General features: G+C 40.2%; 1 long non-coding RNA gene across 1 annotated transcript; it reads left to right on the top strand.

Annotated features, from left to right (window-relative positions):
- Positions 1-3,401: 3,401 nt before the first annotated feature.
- LOC126941270 (uncharacterized) lies at positions 3,402-8,827 on the top strand. Its single transcript, XR_007721217.1, has 3 exons — positions 3,402-3,635; positions 8,117-8,273; positions 8,606-8,827. It is a non-coding gene; the product is annotated as an uncharacterized LOC126941270 (long non-coding RNA).
- Positions 8,828-15,407: the final 6,580 nt, after the last annotated feature.

Below are 15,407 nucleotides of genomic sequence, written 5' to 3'. Positions count from 1 at the left end.
TATTAACTATAGTTCTGCATAATTTTATTATTTTCTTAGTTACAAAGCCATTAACAAATAGCGCAGTTCAGTGTGATTTTAGAAAACATGCATAGATGCCTGGTTTATTTGAAGTTATGTTTCTGACAAGTTCTATAGGTCAAATCAGTGAGGGGAACTGAGATGCAGTGCTTAGCCTTTGATTCTACCACATGTGCTTTTCAGTTACCTCTGACTTTAACAATTAGGTTCTTATTAGTGTTTTTGTAAACCACTGTTGCATTAACCATTCCTTTTACATATTTTCTTATTTTGGAGATGCTTGTTTTTGAAAATACTTTGAGGCAATATACCTAGGCACAGAAATGCTTAGTCCTGAGATATACCCATTGTCAACTTTATAAAGGGCTGAAAACTAGTTCTCCAAAGTGCTGACAAAACTTGACCTGCCGTTAGCAGTGGATGAGAGTTCACGGTTCTCCACATCCAACCACCATTTGGTATGCAACACTTAATACTTGCTTCTGCTTCACCTTCTACCATGAGTAAAAGTTTCCTGAAGCCTCCCCAGAAGCCAGACAGATGCTGGTGCCGTGCTTGACAGCCTGAAGAACCAGGATCCAATTACACTTCTTTTCTTATAAATTACCCAGTCTCAGGTGTTCCTTTATAGCACACAAGAGTGGCCTAGCAAACCATATGTATTCTATAACATCATGTTGTATACCTTAAATATACCTAGTAACGTTTATTGAAACATTCAATACCAAGTCTTGTAATATTTTCTAAGCTTTCTTTAAAAAGTTTTATAGTTTTGTATTTTGTGCTTGTGCCTGTGATCCATTTTGCATTAATTTCTGTGTAAGATGTAAGATCTGTGTCTACATTTTTTTTTTAATCATCATTATGATTATTTGCATAAGGACATTCAACATTTACAGCATCATTTGTTGAGAAAAGTATCCTTTTTCTGTTGAGTTTCCTTCAGGTCTTTTAAGAATCAGTTGACTATTTTTGTGTGGGCTTTCTATTCTCTTCTCTTGATCTATCTGTCTATGATTTCAGCAATAGCACGTTGTCTTGATTATTGTAGCTTCATAGTAAATATTGAAATCACGTAGTGTGTCTTCCATCTTTGTTCTTCTTCAGTAATGTTTTGGCTATTTTAGGTTCTTTCTCTTTCCGTATACATTTTAGAATCAGTTTTGCAATATCTGCAAAATATTTTGCTGGGAATTTTCTCGGAATTAAGTTGAATCTTTAGATCCAATTGGGAATAATTGATATGTTAGCAATATTGAGTCTTCCAATTTATGATCATAGACTGTCACTCCATTTCTTTAGATTTTTGATTTCTTTCATTAGAATTCTACAGTTTTCCATAAAAATCCTACACATATTTTGTTAGCTTTATACTAATAAGTGCTTCATTTTTGGTGCTGTTGCAAATGGCTTTTCTAAATTTTAAATTCTAATTGTTCATTAAGTAAATATTTTAGAGTTTACTTGTTATTAAATTCACTTAGATATTATCTTTTCTTTTTTTGTTATTAATGAGGTGATCTCTTTTGTTATAAATTCTAATACACACATATGTCTTCTAATCCATTATGTATATGTAGAAATAGATATTTTGTGTATAATATATATATGAGTTATTTCTCTATATCAATTTTACAATCTGCTACCTTATTAAATTATCTTATTTTTGTGTTAATGCTCACATCATAAATTCCAGTTAGCTCATTTCCTCCTTTCTAGTTATTTGTTTCTGATTTTATTCCTAACACCTTGCTCCTAACTTTAGTGGAAACCTCGAGTTTTTCTTCCTTAAGAGAGATGATGCATTTGGGCTGAGGCATACGAGAAATATCACAAATTTCTATTTGTTTGTTTTTAACATTAACGAGTGATGAATTATGTCAAATGTCATATGTATGTGTGTATATATATATGAAAATCATGCTTTTTTTCTTACCTTTAATGTTTCGTTAATGTGTGTATTAGTCCATTCTCATGCTGCTATGAAGAAATACCTGAGACTGGGTGATTTTTTAAAAAAAGTTTAATTGACTCACAGTTCCACATGGTTGAGGAGTCCTCAGGAAACTTACAATCATGGTGGAAGGACCTCTTCACAGGGCGGCAGGAGAGAGAATGAGTGCAAGCAGGGGAAATGTTAGACCTTGTAAAACCATCATATCTCATGAGAACTCACCCACTATCACGAGAACAACATGGGAAAAACGGACCCCATGATTCAATTACCTCCCTCCAGTCCCTCCCACGACATGTGAGGATCATAATTAAAGATGAAATTCAGGTGGGGATACAGCCAAACCATGTCAATGTACTTTCTAATACTGAACCACTCTTGAATTTTTAGAGTAAACCTCATTGCCCGTGATGTACTTCTTTTCAGATAAATTATTTTGTACTTAATTCTTTTTCTTATAATTTTATGTGAGAATTGACTGGGATTCTGTGTGTTTGCTGATTTTTAAGTGAAATGTTTTTCCTTTACTTTTTGGAGGGATAATTGAACCAGGACAGCTTTCTAGTCTCACAGCTTGAGAGTTCTCCCTGTCCCTTAAAAAAGAAATTATGTGGGCTTCAGGGTGTGATAAAAGAGACGAACTCGCAATTTCTGAGGTTGTTTTCTCTGTTCTTCTTGTTCCTTTTATCTGGATCTTCCTGATGTGCAGACTTTTGTTCTGGAAGGTGTCTGGTTTTCAGTTTTGAGGTTCACACGACCCTGGACCCAAGGCAATTTCAGCACCATTAGAACTCCTCATGGTTTTCTTATCCTCATTCATTTAGCATTTTGTATCTATGCAAGTGAATGAATGTCATGGAATGTTTCCACCACAAATACATGAAAAATGTCTGAGGTGATGGATATCCTAGTTACTCCGACTTGATCACTGCACATTGTATGCATGTATCAAACTATCAGATGTATCCCATACATATGTATGATTATTATGTATCAATAAAAATAAAAACTGAGCCAGGGGTGGTGGCTCATGCCTGTAATCCTGGCACTTTAGGAGGCCGAGGTGGGCAGATCACAAGGTCAGGAGTTTGAGACCAGCCTGGCCAACGTGGTCTTTTAGTAGAGATGGCCAATCCCGTCTCTACTAAAAATACAAAAGTTAGCCGGGTGTGGTGGTGGGCTCCTGTAATCCCAGCTACTTGGGAGGCTGAGGCAGGAGAATTGCTTGAAACAGGAAGGCGGAGGTTGTAGTGAGCTGAGATCAAGCCACTGCACTCCAGCCTGGGCGAAAGAGTAAAACTCTGTCTCAATAAATAAATAAATAAATAAATAAATTTAAAAATGAAATAAAAAAAACTAAAAAACCCACATGAATATGTACAAAACACTGAGAGAATAAATGTTGACCTCACAGAAGGGGCTGGCTTGAAGGTAAACGTAGACTCTTGCAGTACATTGTGTGGATGTGAAGACCGACAGCAGCAAGACATTCTGTAGGGCAGTGTTTCAAACTGCAGCCAGTGAAAATACACTCAATTTCCCACAGGTTCCTGATGAGACTGAGAGAAACCTGGTGAAGTGTCAGTAAGAGAACACAAATGTCTGCCTCTGCCTCTGCTTCGTGTCAGGGTTCATGAAATCTGCACCATGTGGAACCCGGGTAAGCCGTGGTGACCTCTTCTTTGCTCTTGTCTTACCTTATTAAAGTTAACGCAGAGTGAAATGATTTTCTGTAAGAGGAAGAAATCTGAGTCACAAATAAAACACTTCGCATACCAAAAATTCAACAATTTGTTTTCAAAATGTCTTCAGATGCAGTGGAATCTGACATCTTCCTCTGAAGCAAGACAATATACCAGGTTTTTGTCTGAATATTTATTCTTCATAGTTGTATTTCAGTGAGTCCTAAATCTCCTTTGTTTTACTCAGTTTCTTGAGTTTTTACTTAGAAGACGTTAATCGGCGCTTCTGGAAGTCTGCATAAATAAAATGTTTATCAGAGCCAAGCATTAATACAAATAATTTTTTTGAAAAAAATTATTAATATTAAATTATAACACTGTTACCAAAGTTTTCAAAATACACACGCTTAATCAGAAAATACAAAAGATTATGTGTCCAAAGAACGTGTATTAACCACTAAATTCAGCCCATATATATTTATTATATGAATAATATAATGAGGGCATTTATAAATGAATGCCCTGATTATAAATTAATGTCCTGATTATATTATTCATTTTTATTTTTTATAAACTAATGCCCTGATAATATGTTGTAAACCTAAGGGAACTGGGACAGGAACAAGGATTAACAGTGTCTATCTATATATTTAAAGGGATAATGTATTTAGAAACATCCCTGTTAACCATCTGAGTAATTACGTGGGCAGGGTACTTGAGATATGCTGAATTTTTATGGCAGAATCTTCAGCATATGGATTCCTTGTGTGTAATTTGGAAGTTTTTTTTTACATTACTGTATGATAATATAGATGTAGTAATATAGTAATATAGATTAATATGTAGTAATAGAGATGCCTTGTAAACTTCAAAGATGTGGTAAACATTTAATCTATCATCAAGACAAGGACAGATTTAAGAGTGAAATGAAAGGTGATTTATAATTACCCCCACTGAGGGAGTCTAGAACTGCTCAGGCCAGGCTAGGATGTGTGGTCAGCCCACTCAGGGGCCGTGACTTCCAAGTGAACCCATAACTACATGCATACACAAATGACATACTTGTAACTCAGGAGTCTTAGGAAACATGGAGGCTTTGGCCTCTTAGGACTCTCAACTTTTAACAATCAAATTATTCAAGGGATCCAGTTTATTGGGAGACTGAGGCAGGCAGATTGCTTGAGCGCAGGAGTTTGAGACCAGCCTGTGCAACATGGCAAAACCTCATCTCTACAAAAAAATACAAAACATTAGTTGGGCGTGGTGGTGTGCACCTGTGGTCCCAGCTCCTTGGGAGGCTGAAGTGGGAGGATCACTTAAACTCAGGAGGTTGAGGCTGCAGTGAGCCATGATCATGCCACTGCACTCTAGCCTGGGTGACAAACTGAGACCCTGTCATAAAAAAAGTTACTTAAAAATAACTTAAGCATCATCCACTTAAATGTGGATGATTTATACAAACAGCAACACATGACAAGAGAGCAATAATGAGCTCTGGGATTATTGAGAGTTTCTGGTCCTCAGATCAATGGGAAGTAATAAAGGTACAAACACACTTGGTGGGGGAGACCTTCCAACAAGGTATTGTGGATTCTAAGAAAAAAGTCATGAGATATTTATCCTTCGAAAGTAAGTCTAATTGAATGAGAGACTTACCATAAGTAGTGAGCTCATTGTTTCAGTTAAGTTGTTGTTTTGTTTGCTTTTTTGTTTTGTTTTTTTGGATTTCAAAGAGACCAAAAAATGAACTAAAAGATGATTTAACCCCCAAAAGAAATGTAATGGAGCATATTATTGGATAAAGAAGATGTACATATACATCATGGGATACTATGCAGCCATGAAAAAGAATGAACCCATGTCCTTTGTAGCAATGCGGATGGAAGTGGAAGTGTTATTCTAAGCAAATTAACACAGGACAGAAAACCAAATATGCATATTTTCACTTATAAGTCGGAACTGAACACTGGGTTTGGTCATGGACACAAAGATGGCAACAATAGACACTGGGGATGAAAAGAAGGGGAAGGAGAAAGTGTGGGGCAAGAGCTGAAAAACTGACGATTGGCCACTATGCTCACTACCTTGGTAATGAGATCATTTCCACACCACATCTCAGCATCACACAATATACCCATTTAAACAAATCTGTACTCTTTTTATGGCTGCATAGTATTCCATGTTGTATATGTGCCACATTTTCTTAATCCAGTCTGTCATTGATGGACATTTGGGTTGGTTCCAAGTCTTTGCTATTGTGAATAGTGCCTCAATAAACATACATGTGAGTGTGTCTTTATAGTAGCATGATTTATAATCCTTTGGGTATATACCCAGTAATGGGATCGCTGGGTCAAATGGTATTTCTAGTTATAGATCCTAGAGGAATCGCCACACTGTCTTCCGGTGTGAGTTCATGTCCTTTGCAGGGACATGGATGAAGCTGGAAACCATCATTCTCAGCAAACTATCACAAGGACAGAGAGCCAAACACTGCATGTTCTCACTCATAGGTGGGAATTGAACAATGGGAACACATGGACACAGGGCAGGGAACATCACACACCAGGAACTGAGGTGGGGTGGGAGACGGGGGAGGGATAGTGTTAGGAGAAATACCTAATGTAAATGATGAGTTGATGGGTGCAGCAAACAAACAAATATGGCACATGTATACCTGTGTAACAAACCTGCACATTGTGCACATAGATTAATATGTAGCAATAGAGATGCCTTGTAAACTTCAAAAGTGTGGTAAACATTTAATCTATCATCAAGACAAGGACAGATTTGAGAGTGAAATGAAAGATGATTTATAATTACCACCACTGAGGGAGTCTAGAACTGTACTCTAGAACTTAAAGTATAATAAAAATAAATTTTAAAAATCATATAAACTATTAAACATATACTTAATTTCCAAACAAACAAAGAAGAAAACCTGCCCTCATACCACCGAACCTAAAATAAAAACTGAAAAAAATTCTGTCAGGGTTTATCAGAAGAAGCTTATACGAAAGCCCACATATAAACATATATGAAAGTCTCTTATATGGAAGTTTCTTATATGAAAGCCTATATATAAAAATATATGAGGCCGGGAGGGGTGGCTCATGCCTGTAATCCCAGCACTTTGGGAGGCTGAGCCAGGCGGATCACCTGAGGTCAGGAGTTTGAGACCAGCCTGTCCAACATGGTGAAACCCCATCTCTGCTAAAAATATAAAAATTAGCTGGACATGGTGGCGGGTGCCTGTAATCCCAGCTACTTGGGAGGCTGAGGCAGGAGAATCACTTGAACCCGGGAGGTGGAGGTTGCAGTGACCCGAGATTGCACCACTACACTCCAGCCTGGGCAACAGAGAGAGACTCCATCTCAAAAAAAATAAATAAATAATAAAAGCATCTGTCTGCCTATCTATCCATCTGTCCGTCTGTCTGTCTCTCCTCATCCTGCTGACCCATTACTATTGAGAGCAGTGCCTCTCTCACGGAAGTGATGATGAATTTGTCCTGGTCCAGTTCAGCCATTCACTGTTTCCTGGACTTCTCTGAAGCATTTAACACTGTCTGATTGAAATTCTCTTTCCTTAGCTACTGTGATTCCACACAGTTTGAATATTATCTTTCTAATTTCCTTTTCTGACATTTACTCTTTGTCTTCTGGTTGGTTCCATTTCCTCTACTATAATCTAAATGTGCCACAGAACTCAGTTTGTTAAACTTCTTTGCAGATCTCCTTTTCTTGGTGATTATACCAGCTCTTATAGTTCCAATAATCTATACCCGAATCCTGAATCAATACTTCCATTCAGATTCTCGTGCTGTTCTCTCACTACCTATTAAATACTCCCGCTTGGACATACCATACTTGCCTAATTCTTGAAATCCAAATTGATTTTTTCTCCTTTACACCTCTTGTTTGCCAAGAACACCCTATCTCCAAGCCTCAAAATGTGGGAAACACCTAAGATCCTTCCTTCTTTCCCAACAGCCATCACATCATCCTGGATTTACTTAGAAAACGTCTTTTGCATTCATTGCCACGTATCTTCCAAATGCACCATTCTAGTTCAATTCATCATTCCTTGAGACTGAGATGATTAAACCTATTATTTCTGCCCATCGTGTTTTTATTCCACTCATCAAATTTATCCATTGTAATCCCATTCACTTTCTCAGAATCTGCTTTACGTGAGTTTCCTCTCTGCTCCCCACAGCGTTGATGAACGTTCCTCATGGAACAACTTTCAGACTCCTTATCCTGATGGTCTTGTCACAGCTGTTCTAAACCCTCCCTTTTGCTTTTGCTTTCAGTACTCTCCACCTGACCCAGCCCTCTGCCCAGCCTTCCAAGCCACATGGCCATGAAGCATTGTGCTGCCTGCGCCTGCTTGGCTTACTGTGCCTTCCTTTAACCTCTTGCTTCTGCAAACCCATCCTCCTCTCCTCTCTGACAGGGGCCATCACCATCTTCATAAAGAGAGCCAGTGACGAGTTCTGCCCTGGGACCTAGGAATGACCCAAGAAGCCAGGATTACCCAGAACCCCAGATCTGCTGACACCTCCATGTCCTCCACCAAGGCTGGAGAGAAGCAGAACTCTAACCTGAGACAGGTGAGTAGCCTGGGGCCACATCGCCATACTGTCCTCAAGGAAAACCTTTCACAGTTAAGTACACCTTTACTGAAGTCTCAAGTCTCTTAACCAATCCCAAGTGTGATTTATGAAAAGTCATGATATTGGATGAAACTTCCTGAAACCAAGTCTCAACCTTTCCTTTTTAAGGTTCAAGCCAAGTCCTAACATTTAAGAAAGTATTAATTCTATTAATCATCTTTGTAGTCATCCCTTTATTCTCTGATCAGTATTTGTTGCAGCAGTTTCTCAGCACAGGTGATTTTCCTTTAATAGAGAAACCACCCATAATTTCAAATTTATTTCATCAGGAAGTGTTCCTCGGGTGCATAATAGAGAAAGGGAAGTATGACCACCCTGCAAAGAAGGAACCACAGAGAAACGTCCTCGAGTGCTTACAGCAGCAAGGTGAGGAGAGAATTCGGTCACTAAGAGACAACTGACTTCAAAAGGTAAATGCAGAAGCTTTCTCTTTGAGAATAGAAACAAGGTGAGCTATTCTCAACAATTCCATTCAACCTTTTATGGGAAATCAGGCCAGTGTAATATGGAAAAAAGAAAAAAAAAATCAGCAAGGGAAAAACACTCATCATTTTCATATAAGATTATATACTTAGAAAAATAAAATAAATCTTTATATAAAATATTATAAATAATATGTGAGTTTTGCAAGGTTGCTAGATACAAATTAGTATGTGGCATTACTGAGAACAATGATTTAAAAGTAAGCATTTTAAAATATGCCTCATTTACAATAGCACCAAAAATGTGAAATGCTGCAGAAATGCATACACACATGCACCAGGAGACATGCAAAACCCACCCACAGCAGCACTGTTCGAAATAACCCCAGGGTGAAACCAGCCCATTGGCCATCAAGAGTGAGATGGATGAGTCTGAAAAATATAGTGAGACCTTGTCTCTACAAAAAACGTTTTAAAAAATTAGCTGGCCGGGCACAGTGGCTCATGCCTGTAATCCCAGCACTTTGGGAGGCTGAGGCGGGCGGATCACGAGGTCAGGTGATTGAGACCATCCTGGGTAACACAGTGAAACCCAGTCTCTACGAAAAATACAAAAAATTAGCCGGGCGTGGTGGCGGGCGCCTGTAGTCCAGATACTCAGGAGGCTGAGGCAGGAGAATGGTGTGAACCCGGGAGGCGGAGCTTGCAGTGAGCAGAGATCGCGCCACTGCACTCCAGCCTGGGCTGCAGAGCAAGACTGTCTCAAAATAAAATAAAATAATAAAAATAAATGTAAAAAAAATTAGCTGAGCATAGTGGCATGCACCTGTAGTCCCAGGAGGCTGAGGTGGCGGGATCACTTGAGCCTGGGAAGTGGAGGTTGCAATGAGCCAAGATCATGCCACTGCACTCCAGCCCTGGTAACAAAGCAAGGCCCTGTCTAAAAACAAACAAACCGTAAAACAAAAAAGTAGAGTAATGATTCATTTAGAGAAAACGATACAGTAATATAAATGAAAGAATTGCAGCTCTGTAAAACAATACTAATGAATCGCAAAACGTGTTGATGCGTGAAAGAATTGACACCAAATGATTATACACCGTCTGCGGTGGCTTTTCTATGTTCACAAAGAGACCTTCCCACAGGCACATACCTGGCACAACTTCCAAGTGAGAAACTTGGGAGAGAAGACAGGAGGAGACGTGGAATCTTTCGGGGCTAGAAATGTCCATTTCTTGAGGTGTGTAGCGTTTGTGCGCGTTTGGACCTCGGACTGCACGTGTGCCTCGCTCCGGGGCTGGTCTTCAACGGGCAGGACCTGGAGACCGGGTGCACCGAGGCACAGCTGGAAGGTCCTACCCAGAGGCTGCAGGGCAGAGCAGAGGCGCTCGTTCCTTGTGGGAACTGAGCTCCACGGGTCTGCCCGAGTCCTGCAACCTGAGAGTGTGTGGCCGGGGAGCTGAGCACGGGGGTCCCTGGCGCGTCCACCGAAGCTGTGCAGTGGTGCAGGGGACACGGTGCTGGGAAGAGCTGCCGTGCCAGGTCCCATCCCCAGATGCTGTCCCTGCTGAGAGAGCCAGGTTCTTGCGAGCAGGGCCCGGGCAGCCCCTGCAGGGGTTCCGCTCTGCAGAGTGGGCTCTTAGGCGCTCCTTGAATTCTTCGCAGTGAGTGACCCAGAGGGAAGCAGAGCGAGTGGGGAGCCACAAGGCTCGGAGCTGAGTGGGGGCCTCAAGGACCCTTCCAGAATGCGAATGAATATTTACTGGAAAGAGACCATTAACCCAACCCAACCAGAACGCTTTGAAGAGACAAGATGCATTTTCTTTTCCATAGTGGGAAGAAGGGCTCGCCGAGGCAGATGAGCTAGCACAAAAAAGAGGGCGTCTTCCTTTCCAACACATTTGACTGAAGACAGTGTCAGGCTTGCCAGGTCCGTATCACATATATTCATAGGTTCCTTAACCTTTACGTCAGAAGCCAATCCACTTTCCTTCTTCATGCCTTTTATTATTGTGAGATCAAGACTCCCAAAGGAAATTTACTCCTGTGTTTAAAATTGAAGTCTAGCTCGCGCTTCTGAAATGACAAGTGAATAATTCATGCTTGAGAGGGAAGCGCTGGCCGCACTTTGGAGGCGCCGACCCGGGGAGCCTGGTGCCAAGCCAAGCTCTGCTCGGGCCCAGGAGGACGCGGGGACATCGCACTGTCCCCCACTCCTGGCCTGGGCTCCTTTCATCTTGGTCCTAATGATGGAATTAAAGAGGGATGAAAATCTTTGTGAAGAATCTCTGTTAGATGTCTATATGGTTCAGAGAAGCTTCTCAAGTAAACGCCCGGCTGCATAGACTTGGAATTTGCAGAACATTAACATTTAATAACAGGCAGTGTTTACTCCCTCCCCATTCTCCTCTCCTATACACACAGTAGCTCAGACACACACTCACAAACACACACTCACACATGCACACATAACTATACAATCACAACCCTATACTCAAGCTCACAACTACAATCACACATACACACAGCCATGTGCTCACACATGCACATACGACTACACAGTTACACACAACCCTATACTCACACAACTACACATTCACATATGCACAGCCACAGGCACACACATACATATATGACTACATAATCACACGCAACCCTATCCTCACAAACATACACAACCATATGCTCACACATGTACATACAACTACACAGTCACACACATAACCCTGTACTCATGCATACAACTACACACACATGCAAAACCACATGCTCACACATACACATACTACACAGTCACACAAAACTACACACACACAACCACATGCTCACACATGCATGCATAAGTGCACAATCACAGACACAACCATATACTCAAACTCACAACTGCAATCACACACATTCATACACGGTCACATGCTGTCACATGCACATTCAGCTACATAATCACACACACAACCCTATACTCACACACAACCACATGCTCACACATGCACCCATAACTACACACACGCACAACCATATACTCAAACTCACAACTGCAATCACACACATTCATACACGGTCACATGCTCTCACATGTACATATGACTACATAATTACACACAGCCATATACTCACACACTCAAATACACAATTACACACAACACAATCACATACACACAATAACATGCTCACACATGCATATAGGACTACCCAATCACACAACTCTACACTTACACAATTACACAATCATACACACTCACACATGACCATATACTCACACATGCACATACAACTATGCAGTCATACACACAATCATATATTCAAACTCACAACTGCACAAACATACAAACAACTACGTGCTCACATATGCACATACAACTACACAATTACACAACCGTATACTCACACTACACAATCACACACAACCATATTTCACACACAACCACACTATCACACCCACTCACACACATAAAGCATTTAAACCTAGACTGCATTCATTTTCAAAATAATCCCTATCTCAATGCTTTATGTATTAATATTAACACAAAAAACTGTCGACACAATGTTTTTCTGAACTAGTATCATTCATATAGAAATAATTAAATGATCTAGCTTAGTGAATTTAAAAGGCAGTCATTTAATTTACATAAAATTTGTAAAGTTTCGACTGAAATTTTTATTGTCTGTTTCTGTTGACATTGTTAGGCTCAATAAAAATAGTTTCATAGTGTTTTTAAGCAATTGCATCACTCCTCGATATCACGTGATTTGAGTTATAACACAGTCGTAACTAAATCATATATTGGGAAATCTCTCATAGCTTAAAAGCCAGGCAGCCTGCAGCGGCTTTGCCTTTCTGTAACCTTCTCCTTGCATTGTGTGGTACATCCCACGGGGAGATTCTAGGCTAAGATGACACCAATGTAAAAGTAAAATCACCTGAAGAGAGCAATTATAATGTCGTTTATGAAGTTTCTCAGTGAAGTTATTTGGAAAAAAATGACTGTTTTGTGTTCTGAATACACAGAAGTTGCATAAATATTTGCTATGTCCATGGTGTTTACTTAAAACAATGCACATTTTGGTTACCGTTGCTAGTCTTAGGGTGATCTGTAATATAGGAAGTTTCTGTATTAAAAATGAGGCCCTCTTTGTACAACACATTTTTAATGTTTTGCATTACATTTGTTTAATTAGCATAAGTCAATGAAAGAAAACCTTAATAAGATTGATAATTCTGGTGGTGGGCTTTGGCTACTGAAATGAGATGCCTTTTCTAGGGATTTGCATAGACTCTGAGTGGGGCTCCCAGGGGTGAGTGCTGACTGCTAGGGGCTCCCTCCCCAGCTCACCTACCACCGGCTTTACACACAGACCCACTTCTGGGCTAGCTGCTGCTACAGACAGTCAGCTCACTCATTCCAAGATTAGCATGAATATTAACATGCCTTTCTCCACCAAAAACTTAGAGACTCTGACAACTCATCCCACAGAAACAAATAACCTCTTGATGACTATCTCTCTCTCTGATTTATTTACAATAGCTTCTTTTAATCTTGTCATTTATTACCCGCACTAACTCGGGGTTGCTAGAATCCGTCCATCCTTCCTTTTACACCTGCCTGATCGAACCATCTCTGAAACAGGAGGTCCAGTTGTTCTAACAACTTGTGAGTTCCTGCACCTTCTGCTGGGTGGTTACTTGTGCGCAGCCTTCTCTCACAAATATCAGACACAGATTTTCCACTAATTTATGTGATTATTTGCAAAGTAAGGTGTATATTCCTCCTGAAATCATTTCTTCAAGAGGGCGGAATTTCCATTTGTTGGTTAACAAAACAGGAGCAGTTGGCCTGTATGGGGACGGAGGGGATTATCCTTGTCCCAACTCTGCATCCAAAGATAACTGCCCTGTCACTCACACCACAATACTTCCCTCCTCCACCCTCCAACAATTGGTGACAACAATCGCAGTAAAAAGCTCTATTTGCTGAAAAAGTTAACTGACACCCGGATTTAAAAAATATATGGTGGATTTGCAGTTTTCTCTCACACTTAATTATCCTCTGATTCTGTATCCAGCTGAACTCCATCCTGAGTTAGCACACATTTGATAGAAATATAGAGAAAGTCGAAGCACGGAGAAGGTAAATGAATTGTCAGAAGCCCTGCAGCAATGAAGTTCTGCAGCTAGGAATGAAATCAAACATTTCCTAGCATCTCAGAGCACTTCTGGAAGCGATTCTGGAAGCGATTGGTTTATCCCGTTAGTTGTGAAACACTGTCCTCAAAATCCAGTTCCCACCGCCACTGAGAAGAGGTTGGAGCCAACAGCATGGTTAGCTGCTCTTGGTCTCCATGGTGACAGGTGTCACCCCTTCTTCTGGGCAGCCTGCACGTTGATGCCATCCATGTCATTTAAAGGAAGAGGCTGGTTGTGAGGAACAGACGCCCATGACCACCAAGCCATTCATTATATTCCAGCCTAAGCAAGTGATTGCTTCTTCCCACTTTGTTGTGTGAGAAAAGTGAGTCAAGATTCTGACACAGAAACTCTAAATTTAAGACAGTCATCTTTAGTGACTGCCCTGACAGTGAACATAGTGTCATATCACTGTAATCTTTTATTCTAAAAAGTGGCCAAATGACGACATGAGTAAGAGAAACTGATTAGCCAGAAGGGAAGGCTTTCTTCCTCTTTGGGAAGAGGTTAAGCACAGTGGTATTTGGCGAAGCGATGAGAACCTCCTACGTTCTTTTCAGGGAACTTTTCTTCTGAAAGGACTTCAGGTGTTGTTCGTCAGTTTGAGTCATAGCAACTCATAGCACATGCTTTTCAATCAGTCAATAGTCTTGTATTTGGAACTTGTTCTGTGCAAGAACAAAATTTGGAACTTGTTCTGTGCAAGAACAAAATTTGGAACTTGTTCTGTGCAAGACCAATTTTCAAATATTGTAGAATAAAGAAAAATTTGACTTATGGCTTCTGTTCTCAAAAAGCTTATAGCTGACCATTTTAGAGTCAGCGTCAGGAGAGAAGGGCACTGCTGGAAGCAGAGTTGTAGTCAAGAAAGGAGAGTTCTTGGACCACCAGGCTGAGCCATGGGGCTGGGGGTGGTGAGAGGAACTAGTCAACACCTGAAGTGACCAATCACTCAGACACTTTCATCCACTGGGTTGCCTTCTCACTTAACAGATACTTGCTCATCACCTACTGGGCTTCTAGCACTGTGTGGTCTATGCCTTGAGGATCACTTTACAATTCGTAAGATTTATAAACAATTTTCTTTTAAAATACATTTAATGTATTGAGACATTGTATGAGCAAAATCATAAAGAAGGGGCCAATTCAGAAAACAAAAGAACTCTGGATTTTAATATAGTCAATGAGTTAATAAAATAGTTAATGGGTATGAGTAAGGAAATGAGTAAGAGTTGACTAGACAGACTGGCTGGGGGTATATCAGGTACAGAAAAAGCTTCAGTGGTTCCATGTGAATTTTAGAATTGATTTTTTTCTATTTATGTAAAAAATGTTACTGGGGTTGTGATGGGGACTGCGCTGAATCTGTGAGTCACTTTGGGTAGCATGGATGTTTTAACAATGTTGTTAACTCTTCCAATCCATGAACATCACATCTTTCTGAAAACTGGAGCCATCACACT

The sequence above is a fragment of the Macaca thibetana genome, chromosome 18 (assembly GCF_024542745.1).
Source record: "Macaca thibetana thibetana isolate TM-01 chromosome 18, ASM2454274v1, whole genome shotgun sequence".
In the NCBI taxonomy this organism is placed as follows: Eukaryota; Metazoa; Chordata; class Mammalia; order Primates; family Cercopithecidae; genus Macaca; species Macaca thibetana.
This window is presented reverse-complemented; position numbering and strand designations above follow the sequence as displayed.